Below are 13,417 nucleotides of genomic sequence, written 5' to 3' on the forward strand. Positions count from 1 at the left end.
AAAAAAACAATGCCAGAGAGGCTGCCATCTAGGCCCTACATCCCTCGGCGGTGCGGATTTGCGTTGACTCGGCCGGCGAACCCGAGATTTAGAGATGCACCACGTCCCGGGCCACCATACGCGACATTTTGGCCGCTTTCGTCGGGCTAGGTGGCCTCAAAAACGAGAAAAAAAAGTTTTGACATGCACCACGGAGGGACCAAAAATCGTCGGCCATGGTACACCAGCAACCACGGCGCGACTTCAACTTCGTCGGCCATGGCAACTTTTCTTGTAGTGAAACATGATGTGTGGATGGCGCCAGATCGAGGCTTCTCGGCCAAGATCTGTCTATTGTGGTGGCGGATCTTCTTGATCCGTCCAGTGGAGCTAGTGGCGGCAGCTTGGATCTGCGCCATCTAGGTCATCGGTGGTGGACGAGGTGGGATGGTGGTCAATACCCTCCTGTTAACCGATGACGAGGTATGGTTGGCCTCTCGGTGTGGTAGGTGTTGCCCTCTTCGATGGACCTTGGGGCTGGCATTTGGGCCGGGGTGAAAGATCTGCTATTTTGCTGACAATGGTGCCACCTAATGGCGCCGTTTTCTCCTTGGGGGTGTCATCATGGCCGCAATCACGCTGCCCGCCATGAGAGTCGGCGAAAACTTTAGATCCAGTGTTCCGAATCAAGCGGCGGCAACACCATGTTGTCGCGTGGAGTCTCAGAGGGCAGTTACTGGTGTCTACTGCTTGGAGCATGAGTCTCAAGGGCGCAATGTACTCCTTGCCGGAGTTTCCTAGACGACGCCTTCTTTAAGTTGGTCGGATTTTGCCGGTCAGTAACCGACTTCTTCTTGGGACTATGAGATAGATGATACGTTGATCTATATCATCTTGGTTTAGGATCATGGTAGTGAGGCTGCCGGTTTTAGTGGCGACGCAGCTTTGTTGCTCTATGTTGGGTAAGGCAGGCTCTTGTCGTGTGGTTGTTTGAATGTGTGTTGCAAGTCATTGGGCATATAGTGTGTGCTTGAAGGGACGTCTGTGGAGTGGTCGATACATGCAGCTTGCATGTTCTTAAAAAAAAGAAACTCGTAGAAATTGTTCGATCCATTTCGTGATTTGACCTGTTATGTCCAACAAACAGCCTACAAATAAGTGAAAAGCTAGGGTTCCAGTGATAATGATCCCCACACATCTCCTTTTTGCCGATGACTCTCTCATTTTCATTGACGCATCTACTCAAGGTGCAGCACGTCTAAACACTATTCTACAAATGTATAGTAAGGCTTCAGGTCAGATGGTAAATAGAGAGAAAAGTTCTATCTTCTTCAGCTCTGGTATTTTGGAGGAAAATCGAGATTTGGTGAAGCGGGAGCTGGATATTATGGTGGAGGCTTTCAGTGAGAAATATTTGGGTTTAACAATAGCTGTTGGCAACCTCACGAATGAAGACTTTGAGTATATCTCTGACCGAATAAGGAGTAAGATTACGGGATGGGATAAACTAATGTCTTATGCAGGGAAAGATGTGATGATTAAGGTAGTGCTCCAGGCAATTCCGACCTTTAGCATGAGTTGTTTTCAGCTATCAAAGGGTACCTGCCAGAAAATTATTTCCCTCATCGCCCGCTTTTGGTGGAGTGGATCCATTGATAAGAAAGCTATGCACTGGCTGTCATGGGACAAACTCGCGAGACCGAAGTGTTGTGGTGGGATGGGTTTCCGAGATTTTGAATTATTTAACTTGGATTTACTTGGAAAGCAAGGTTGGAGACTGCTCACTCAACCTCAGTCTTTATGTGCTCGAGTTCTAAGAAGCAGATACTATTCGAGTAGTGACTTTATGTCAATTACCCCAGCTCGGACGGCATCAAAAACCTGGAGAGCGATTCTTGCGGGTCGGCAAGCACTAGAGTTGGGGCTGTTAAAACGTGTTGGTGACGGTTCTACTGTGTCTGTATGGCAGGATCGATGGATCCCTGGTATGAATGCCAACCGACCAATGGGCAGGTTAATTAATACTGATGTTGTGACAGTGGATGAGCTTATTGACCCTGTTCAACATCAATGGAGGTCGGAGAAGATCCATGAGATTTTTCTTGCTCCAGATGCCCATGCTATTCTGCAGATCACTCTTGCAGAAATGCAGGAGATGATTGGCTTGCTTGGCATTATGAGAAATCCGGTGTTTATTCGGTAAGGTCTGCATACCGTGCTCTTCTTTCAGCTAAAGAGAGTAGGGAGGCAGCTATCAATGGTGGAGTTGGACATTCGAATCTGCAGAATGTTGATAAATGGAAAAGGCTTTGGAAGCTGAATGTTTTACCGAGAGTACAAGTTTTTTGGTGGCGGGTTTTGAAAGGCATTTTGCCCGATTATGCAACCCTCGCTAGGCGACATGTCAGAGTTCATAGTACTTGCTCGGTCTGTAATTCAGCATCAGAGACTCTTTACCATGCAATGATGGCATGCGAAATAGTTTTGGAATGCAGCCCGGGATATTTTGCATTTGAAGTTACCGAATCTGCACCCTGACACATGGGCGATGGATATTTTGTGTGATACTATGTTTAGTCAGGGGGAGCGGGAGAGAGTGATCTCGATTATGTCTGCGATCTGGGACTCCAGGAATCGTTGGACTCATGATGACAAAGGATATGATCCTAGCAAAACAATGGAGACTATAGCTGAAACTATGGGACTTCTAGAGGTGAGGATTCCTAAGATGGGTCACACCCGACCACCTTGTACCTGGCAGGGCCCAGGACCTAATATGCTTAAGCTGAACTGTGATGGTGCAATCAGAGAATAACAGGGTATTGCAGGAGGTGGAGGTGTGGCGAGGGATGAAAGGGGTTTCAGAGCTGCATGATGTCATCTTTATCATGGCATTTCGGACCCCCTCTCTGTTGAGGCTTTGGCCTTTAGAGATGCTGTTGCACAAACACAGGGTTATGTGCGAGTTTGGTGTGAGTCGGATTGTGCAGAGCTGGTGAGTTTGTGGAAGGAGAGGAAGAACCAGCGTTCTTTACTTGCTCCTGTTCAGTGAGATTGATGAGATTAGCTCTTCCTTTCAGTTTTTCGATTTTAGTTTTGTTGGTAGATTGGCAAATAAAGTAGCTCATGAGTGTGCACGCTATGCGTGTGAGAATGCTGTTGATACAGATTGGTTAGATGTCTATCCCGAGTTTCTTAGTCAAAGCCTAGTTGCTGATTGTAATAATGTTATGAGTTAGTGAAGTGGTTTTCCCAAAAAAAAAAAGTGATAATGATCCCGTTTCAAAAAGAAGAGTGGTAAATATGTCTTGAGAGTTGAGACCAGCCATAGTACTAGGACAACGAATAAGCCCTAGCATATTTTTTTTAAATCAAGCTAAGTAAACTTTGATTAGTTTTTTTAGAAAAAGCTATGAACAACTTCTATATTATAACGATATTGATTTTATATTGTACATATTAATAATTTGTTTTAAAAACTTAATCAAACTTTACATAGGTTGACTTTTCAGAAAAAATATAAGTATGATTCGTTGGAACTGAGTTAGTAACATGTAACCGTATGTAAAGTCAGCTAGACATTTAGATGACTCCCTTTTACTAATTATTAGTTTTTTATTTGATAAACATACCTATCTCCATTTTATTAAATGAGGAGTAAGATTTTTTTTCTCCCTGGCTGCGGCAGCTGTTTGTCGTTGCTCCAAAACTTCTATAGTTTCCGCTATTCTGAAATTAATTTTAGCTTTACTTTCATGCAATGAACTATGGTTTCAGTTTTTGAAATGGGACCAGGGAGAAAATCCCTAATAATCTACAAATATTTACACCGTTTTGTGTATTTTTCTTGTTGCAGTTTTCAGGTAGCATATACTCTTCTTCACCGGCGCCTTCTTGTTGCAGTTTTCAGGTAGCATATACTCTTCTTCACCGGCGCCAAAAAAAAAAAAAAAAACTTCTTCACATTGTTACAATGGAACACTGAATTTGTACCATTTCTTCTGAACTTCGGGAATTATTGTACAGATAATATAAAAACTTCTCCAAGGGTCCATGTCGTGATTACGATTTCATGTGCAGATAATACAGCTCGTGTGTTATTATTCAGCTTTACTAAACACCGCCTTCGATTGAGCATTATTACTCCAGTAACATAATTCCTTTAGTGACAGAAATACCAGGTGTACCATTTATAGCCGAGCCTTGACTTGATTTGATGGTGCACTCTGCAAATAGAAATTTAGCACCGGTTAGATACTAGATGGGTAATTGTACTAATATTACACGGTATCAGAATAAGAATCAGTTATCTAAAATCAGTCTAGTGTTTGCGTTCTGGCTAAAATAAATAGAAACTAGTACTTTCAAAACATATACTATAAAAGAAGAAACGGGCAATAATGTTTCAACGAAACAAAATTGGCATCCTCACCAGCGGAATCCCCTTTGCCGCTCTTTCGGCAAGGTAGGAGCAAGGCTCGAAGGAGCTGCCGTACCGCTTCGCCCACTCCTGTAACTTGTCATGGATGTACTTTGCACCGATGGAATCGCCCCACAACATGACACCTCCCCTGGTTGGTTGCAGCAATCGACAGACAACTAGTTGTTAGTAAATCTCCTAAAACAGACCTGTACAATGAGAGGCAAATTCAACCAAGTATCTTAAAACGGACCTGTAAGGTGGGAATCCCATGCCGAAGATTGAGGCAATGTCAAGGTCAGAAGCCTTGACTGCAATGCCCTCATCAAGGACACGGCAGGCTTCGTTTATGACTGGGAAGAACACCATCTCAACTATGTCCTTGTCAGTTAGCTTCATCAGCTGACATATTTGTACAAAAGGTTTTAGCACTAGAGGCCAACTTATTTATTTTGCAAGAAATATAACATTAACCACTACAAGGATCTTGTCAATTTTGTCTGGATATTTTTACCACTATAACCATCTATGCAATGTACAACAGAACTACTATGAGTTCATCTAGTCCTGGAGATACTACAAATTCATTTCGAACTTTTCTTTTGCTTCCATAATTGGCACCCATGGTTCAAACATAAACAGCAACATAGTTATAAAAATGTAAAAGTACTACTTTGAGATTTCTAGTATACCCTTCTCAACTGCTAGAATCACAAGAGCAGACTAGAAAAACAAATGTACCAAGCATGAACCTCTACAGTCATTGTATTAATGCACATGCTTTCATGGAAAAGCTGCAGAATTTTCTAGGAAAACAGAACAGAGATTATCCAAAAATAAAAGGAAGAACCAAACCTCGGGGTCTGGTGTGACTCCTGCCATGCTCCTAGATTTCTGAATATATGTCATAATTTCAGGATCAGGAGTTGCCTTCCTCTTATCCTCGTACTTGTAAAACCCCTTCCGAGTGGCTTCACCTGTATGGATGATGATTGAATGTGTGGTAACACATTTCGGAAATCAGTACAAGCATTAACCACAAAAGAACAAATAGGCATGATATACTAGTGCAGTTTGGTTAATTTTACCTGCCCTTTTGTCCTCCATCATAAGAGGAATTAGCATCGACTTGTATACTCTCTCCGGGAAATTTTCAAGGTACTGCATACCAGTCGCCACGGCAACACCAAAACCAACAAGATCTGCAAGTCTGCATAAACATACAATAATTGGCAGCTAGAGTGAGTCCACCTGACATAACTCAAAGACCATCATATGAAATGTTGAGAATGATGTAGGAGCATATATATTCTCAGAAAAACAAAACATAATTATATATCTGACTTCTGACCTGAATGGACCCATGGGCATTCCAAATTTGGTACACGCACGGTCGATCTTGTAAACATCCATACCATAATCGACAAACAGGAGTGCTGATTGGGTATAAGGAAAGAACATCCTGTTGACGGCGAAACCAGTACAATTTCCAACCACTATTGGCGTCTTCTTGATTCTCTTCCCGACATCCAGCAAGTCAACAACAACCTGTGCTGAGGTGTGCTGGGTACGGACTATTTCCAGAAGTGGCATTACATGCGCAGGGCTGCATAGTGCAATCAGTTAATGGGTGTACATCCAGAGTTGTTGCGTATCAAAATACACTGTTACCTAAAGAAGTGTGCACCAACTATACGGTCTTGGGATTTTGTTTTCTCTCCAATTAGATTAAGATCAATGGTAGATGTGTTGGTAGCAAGGACGCAATGGGAAGGACAGTACTTCTCCAAGTCGGCAAATATTTGCTGCTTCAATTTCACATTCTCAATAACAGCCTGAAAATTGTGAGAAATGACTGAATTAAGCATAAATGGGCTGACAATTTTTTTTTGTAATTCTGGTGCATTAGAAAGAGTTATGGCTTGCCTCGATAACTAAATCCACTTCTTTGAACTTTTCATAACCAAGGGTACCAGTGACAAGAGATAGAGCCTTCTCATATCTCTCCTCTGTCATTTTTCCTTTCCTCACTCGACTCTGCAAATTGGCTGGTGAATCGAACTAGTGAGATCACTTTCTATTTTACTGCACAGATGCAGTGTAAGAGATTCACATGAAAGTCAAGGTTATGATAAGGCTAAATCTTGTTTCTACCTTTAATCCTGTCAATTCCAGCATTCAGAAATTTCTCGTTTACTTCTTTGAGTAGCACAGGATAGTTACTTAGTATCATCGCAGTAGCAATTCCAGAACCCATAAGTCCACCACCTAGAATGGCAACTTTCGTTATTTTCCTAGGCATCAACCCCAAGTCTGTAGCACCAGGAACCTGTCGCATATTTTTAGAGGATTAAGACATGGCGTGATTCCATAGTACTCCCTCCATCCTAGAATACAAGGCCACTTTCTTTTTTCAGGTGAACTTTGACTAATAATTGCGTGAACCAAATATTTCAATGAACTATATCATCGGATGCACATTTCAATGAACTTTCCAATGTTATATTTTTGGGTGACATATAACTTATATTTGGTTGACTAAATCATTGGTCAAAGTTTGACACGAAAAACAGTGTGGCCTTGTATTCATGGGCGGAGGGAGTAACAATTAAGAAAGATGTCTCACATACCTTTGATGTTGCACGCTGAGAGAAGAATACATGAAGTAAGCTTTTACATGTATCTGAGAAAAGAAGGGACTGGAATGCATTTGCTTCCTGCATTTACGTTAAGGAAGTGAATCCAAAATTCTGTAAATCTGATTACGACAGGAAAGCGAGTAAAAGTAGAAGTAAGAACATAAGTAGCATCAAGTACCTTCCAGAGCCCAGCTCGAGGTCCTGAAACTATACCTTCTTCAATGACATCAATACAAACAAGTGGGTGCTCAAGGTTTGCAGCCTGCTTTCGAGCTTGAGCCCTTGCAAAGTTGAGAATCTCCCTAGCCTCACCAAGGGGTTCTAGTTTGTCAGTCTTGTAAAGGCTTTTGATCCATGGCCTTTTCAGTTCGAAGATATCCAAAGCCCAACGACGAGCAGCATTCACCAAATCATTAGGAGAAACTAAGGAATCAACAAGACCCAGTTGGTGTGCCTCTTCACCCTTAATCGGCTTGGAAAGCTGATGCAAATGGGTTATTTTATTAACTGAAGTAGTTGAACGAAATCAGGAAAGTCACAGATAGAAAACCATAGGCTCCAGCGCAGTACTTACCAACATCATCTCAAGTGACTTTGTCAGTCCAACAAGACGTGGGAGTCGCTGTGTTCCTAGAAATTATGCATAGGGATCAATCACATGGAATATACAAACACCAACTTCATATTGAACATAAAGCATATGACAGAAGAGTACAAAACAATAGTAGAGTATATATCCTTCTAAAATCAACAGTGATAAAAACAAAACATTCATGATGCGGATGCGGTGCTCAGTACCCATCTTCCATTTTATGGAGGACAATTTGCGACTTGGTATTATGAGAAGTTTGATTGTTTTACTGTGTCAAGTGATGACCTCATGATCCTGGGCAGAAACAGTGGGCTGCCAATGGAGAGAAAATTTTGTAATACAAGCTTGATAACTAATGTTCCTCAGAAGATTGAAGTGGTTGCTTGGAAAGTGGCCACATACAGTCTCGTGGTAACAACTTGTAGTATCAGTGGGTACTGAAGGGGAGGATGGTTTCCATGCTTTGATCAACTGTGGAAACTGGAAAGTCTCCCGTACTCGGGCGCACACTCTGCTCAGCTTCGGAGCTTCCAGGGGAGATTTTTAAAAAATTCTGGTCCGGGTTGATTCCTCAATTTACTGATGCATGAAAACACATGTACTGGCTGTAAAGTTACCATTCATTTTTCTGGGGAGCTCGGCAACTTATGACGTAATTTTTGGTAATGGGAAGGCTTCAATTGCAGCATTGGTCCTTTTCTCTTGCGAGCTATGTTCCTTTCTTCAGTTTGTCAAGGCATGACAGCTATTCTACTGCCGCCAAATGAAAGGCTCCATTGTTTGCTATACCCGTGGGGAGGGGATCACTAATCATAAAGCTTTGGGACCATTGGCCAAGGAGATGGAATCCACGCCATTGGGCCGGGCAAGGTAAATGTTGATACATGATTTGACACGTCACTGAATTCTCCAATGTGCTGGCGTTTTGTTCGCGACACAAGTAGCGAAGTGTTCATGCCAGCCTGGGAGTTTATGACGGCATGCTTGGGTGTGTTGGTAGTTGATCCCATGCCTGTTGGAAGGGTCTTCGGTTGGCACTTGATGTGCGCCTTCTGATAATCCTAGAAACTGATTGCCTCTACATGCATCATCTCGCTGTTCCAACAATGGATAGGCCACCTTTCTCTAATTTAAAGGAGGCTCTTGGACTTATGTGATTTCTTCAAATTGTAAACTTGGTGAAATTTAAGCGGGATGTGTCAGGGTTTTGATTCTGGCAATAATTTGTAGGTAGGTACGAGGCCAAGATCCGATGGGTTAGCTCACAATGCAAGGAGGTGAGCAGGTTCGAGCCCCGGATTATCGCCAGTAACAACCCTGCTCATGTGGTATGTTTGATTTGCGTAAGATATGCTCAAGAGCAAGAAAGAACTCAGTCGGAGCTCTCCAGCTTGCCCTGTCTAAGGTGGAATGGAATGAGAATGTCTTACCCTCTCAGAGTAGGGAGGGCCTGTCTATATGGGAGGCTCTCCGCCGGCCTCATAGTCGTCATGGCACAACAGAGCTACAGTTTCCAGTACTACTATAAGGTCTCCAGAAGTAGCAGGGTGACACTTTTGCGAGTGTCATGATGGAGCATCTTGGCACTCTTGGAGGCGTCATCATGGCGCGGAGGCGTGCGGGTCGTCGCTCCTGCCGTGTGTGGCGTCATTCCTCTGATTGTGCGGGACAAGGCCCGCGCCGTACTGGGCTTGAGGGCAGCGCGCCTCTTACCGGCCGTGGCCAAGCCCAAGCCTTGTCAGCCTGTCCTGGCCACCTACCCAGGCGTGGGCAAGCCAAGGCAGGGAAGGTTGACTTTGGCAACCTGCCCATGTCCTGGGATGACGCCTGCCTTGGAGTTCCTCAGTAGCAGCCCCTTCTTAAACACGTGGCCCGGTACGGAGCTGCCCGCACCTGTGTGGCGGCTCGACTGGCCGTGGGGCTACCCAACCGACTGACTCGGTTTAGGCTAACCGACTAGTATTGGGTATTCCATATTCCCGCCAAGATGCTAAATTGCTAATGGGGGTGCTCACACCATTGCTAAATTTTGTAAAAGGAAGGGTCTTGAGGTGTGTTGCATGACGCAGTTCGTTCCGGTGTGTCAGGACTAACATGAAAGTTGGTTAACATATAATATATTTCTGGTTGTTAAAAAACACACACACAAACATGGCATTAAGTAGTTTCAGTGCTACAAGACTAACATGAAAGTGCATGGTTTAAGGGCCACTTCACTCGGCGGGAACAATTTTACCCACGGGTACCGTACCCGTATGGGCAGGGTATGGGTACACTTTTATGACCATGGGTAGTACCCATACGGCCATACCCTACCCGTTAAATCATGGGTAGGGCACGGGTATAGCCTAGTACCCGCGGGTATACCCATACCCTGCCCATTTATTGTCAATTTCTTACGTGACACGTCTACTTTTGTTGACTTATGAGTTAGAATATGAGAATGTGATTTTTATACTTTGATAATAGTTATGTACTCAACTACCTGTTATTGAATTGAGATAATTCATTTTTAATAATAAAAAATTATCAATAAATGTAAAATTGTGAGTGACTTGTGTACAATTTGATCTACCCACTGGGTACCCAATGGGTACGGGTACCCGCCGGGTATGGGTATGGGTAAAGTTTTATACCCATGGGTACGGTTATGGGTAAAAGTTTGTACCCATTGACTATATGGGTATGGGTAAGGTATTGCTCTACCCTGTCCATTGCCATCCTTAACTTCACTTTATATATAAAAGGATCACAACAATGAATTATCTCTAGTACCACATAAGTGGTAGATGGAACATAAAAAACTTTACCTCCAAATCCTGGAATTATTCCAAGTTGAAGTTACGGAAGACCTAATTGAGCGAGTGGGAGTCGAAATACGTGCATGGCATGCCTAATACAACATTCAACAATTTTCATATATAAGCTAACACCTCTTAATTGAAATGATTTGGGCGAGGTTAAGAAGAAAACTACCATGGCAACTTCCAATCCTCCACCAAGAGCAAGACCATCAATTGCAGCCACCGATGGCTTTGTTGCTCCTGTTTAACACGATAAGTAATGGAATACTCAACAACAATTATTTAGCAGAATAGCATTAATGAATCAAGAGAGGAGGTGGATAAATCATATATACCTTCCAGAGTTTCAGTAATAATATCTATTGATATGTAGCCAACCTTTGGCTGCTCAACTGTTAGAAACATATAAATAATGATGAGATTTGTGGAATAGATAAAACAGTCATCAAACAACATAGCACGATAGATCAGCATAACATACTTTGTCCACTGTGAAGATTACCAAAGGAACTAATATCAAATCCTCCAGAAAATTTTCCTCCTTTTCCTGTCAAAAGGCTTGAGATAAGAAACATTTTTCTCACTGGAACAAATAGTAGTTTTCTCTTCAAATGCATAAGATTGGAACAGCTTGTCCAGACAGAGAGAAGGTGGGTAGGGCCAGTTGCCTCCAACGGTGTCAAGTACATTGCCTATAAAATGAACTGACAAGTACCTGTAACAACAATAGCTTTGACATCCTTCCTCTGAAGAGCTTCTTCATAGCTTTCCTTTAAGCTTACCAGTACTGAAAAAAAAGCCATGGTGAAAACAACTACAGGCGAAAGATTTGTCAATAACATCATCTTTAGAAGCATATTGTTAATAGTTTCGAGTTATGTTTCATCTCATTATTTTGCGCATGCTTACTTTAGGAGGACAACAACTTCGTTAATGTTGGCCAACTGTTTGGGTGCATAAACATGTGGCCGGTGCAGATTCAGATGGACTACTTACAATTTGTAGAATGTCAAATAATTTTGCTACAACTCTATGTTTTATATTGATCTCGTGTTATTTCAGAATAGTTGGCATCCAGCCCACTTCAAGAAAAGATCACCCGGTACCTCCACCAAGCAACAATTCTTCGTCGGGAACTATATATATCTAGTGATATTGCTTCAGACTAGCCTTCAAGTTTAATTGCTACAATATAAATCAAGCGCCATATTATTCATGCTGTCACCGTGCTACAGAAACTGATTCACGCTTCTCTCAGTTCATCCTTTCCTCAAATCAAAATTAGCATTGAATGTAGGCGCTAGGGAAAAGGGGAGGCAATACTTCTATGTCCCAGCAAACGCTCAACAGTTGAGTTGAAACAGTTGAGTTGATCGATGTAGCAATCTGGAGTGGTTACCTTACTTTATGGTAGATCAAACTCTTTCTTAGGTAGTTAAAGTAACTGAAATTTTGGCAAAATAATTGAGTTTCAATGCTGTACTGTACTCCTTTAGTCGTTCCTGTAACAGGTGGCAACAACCGTTTTCGCTGGATGCAGTTAGATCACGCCAACAGCAACGCACACGCAAAGGACAGATCATTCTGATTTCTAAGGAAGATATTTTGCAGCGTCAAAATCTACCGCACAAACCCCATATTGTTGCAACGATGGACCAAAATTGTACTACAAACAAAGTGTTAAAATCGAGAGTAATTCTAATGTTACCATCCCGGCCAAAATTCTACGAAGAAGCAGTTAAACCGGGAATGATTGCACAGCTCCGCACCAGTCGGTGCCTCCAGAGACCCCCAATCTTGAATCAGACACCTCACGGAAGCAAAATTAAGCCTATCTTAGCAGCAATCGCAGGAAGAACACTCGCGCACAACTCTCCTCGTCTCAAACCCCGCACTTGCATCGAACTCCCCACGAAAATTCAACACAAACAGAAGCAAAACAAATTGGGATCAAAGGCGGGGATGCTGGTACCATCGATAGAGAGGGAGTTGACGGGCGGGTTGCAGATGGTGATGACGGCGACTCCATCGGCGCCCACCTCCATCTCAGTTCTCCCCTTCGCCGCCATCGCTCCGCTGGTTGCCGAGATCTCGCCCCGCCTGCCTTGTTGATATAGCTTCCTTGCAGGTCTCTCTCAGGTTGCTTGGAGTTGGGAGGTTGCAAGATCTCTCTATCTACTACCCTCCGAAATTTATAGCTAGTACTGTATAGATTGTTGTGCTGACGCCATCGACCTGCCGATTTGCGGCTCTGTTGTGAGTTTTGAGTTTTGACGGGTAACCGTGGAGTGCTGACTCCATGCTCTCGGGCTGCGGTGAATTATAATTTTTTAATAGACAGTGCTTCCAGCTCCGGGTCTTCCCGTTGACACTTCTCTTTTTTCTCCGTAGTAAAAAAAATTCTCTCTATTATTTTGATGTAGCAAAAAAAAAAAAGTTCGTCAACGAAAAGAAAGAAAAAGACTAAGCTCGTCGGAGACCTCACTGGGACTTCGCCAGAACCTTGCCGGAAACTCGTCGGAGACCTCGTAGCAAAAGAATTACGCTATTGTAGCAAAACATCGACAACAGCCTCGCCGAAGACCCTTAGCAAACATATTGTGCAATGGTAACAAAATCGTAGAAAAGTTGTAGAAAAAAAGGTATTCCTATGTTGCAAATCCACTCAAGAAGACCTTTTTCAGAACACCGCGGTAGCACCGCCGTCCGCTCCTTGCATCACACATGTCCACCTACGACAGCATAGCCACTCATCGATAGTAGCACCGATGTGCACCCATGGCAGCAAGTCCAGGCACCAACAGTAGCACCGCCACCAAGCGACGGGTAGCATCGCTGACCACCTATGGAAGCATCCCTGTCCATCGAAGGTAGCACTACCGCCCTTTGTTGGCAGCATAAATCGGCGCCACGAGAGTTAGGTTTCGGGCCTCCGCCACTACCCCAGAGACGGCAGACGCTGGGGAGCTAGGACTTCGGTCCA

At 43.3% G+C, this 13,417-nt stretch overlaps 1 pseudogene; it reads right to left on the minus strand.

The window, feature by feature from the left end:
• Window positions 1–3,953: 3,953 nt before the first annotated feature.
• LOC124657848 lies at window positions 3,954–12,722 on the minus strand (annotated as a pseudogene).
• Window positions 12,723–13,417: the final 695 nt, after the last annotated feature.

Source organism: Lolium rigidum, chromosome 5 (genome assembly GCF_022539505.1).
Source record: "Lolium rigidum isolate FL_2022 chromosome 5, APGP_CSIRO_Lrig_0.1, whole genome shotgun sequence".
Taxonomy (NCBI): Eukaryota; Viridiplantae; Streptophyta; class Magnoliopsida; order Poales; family Poaceae; genus Lolium; species Lolium rigidum.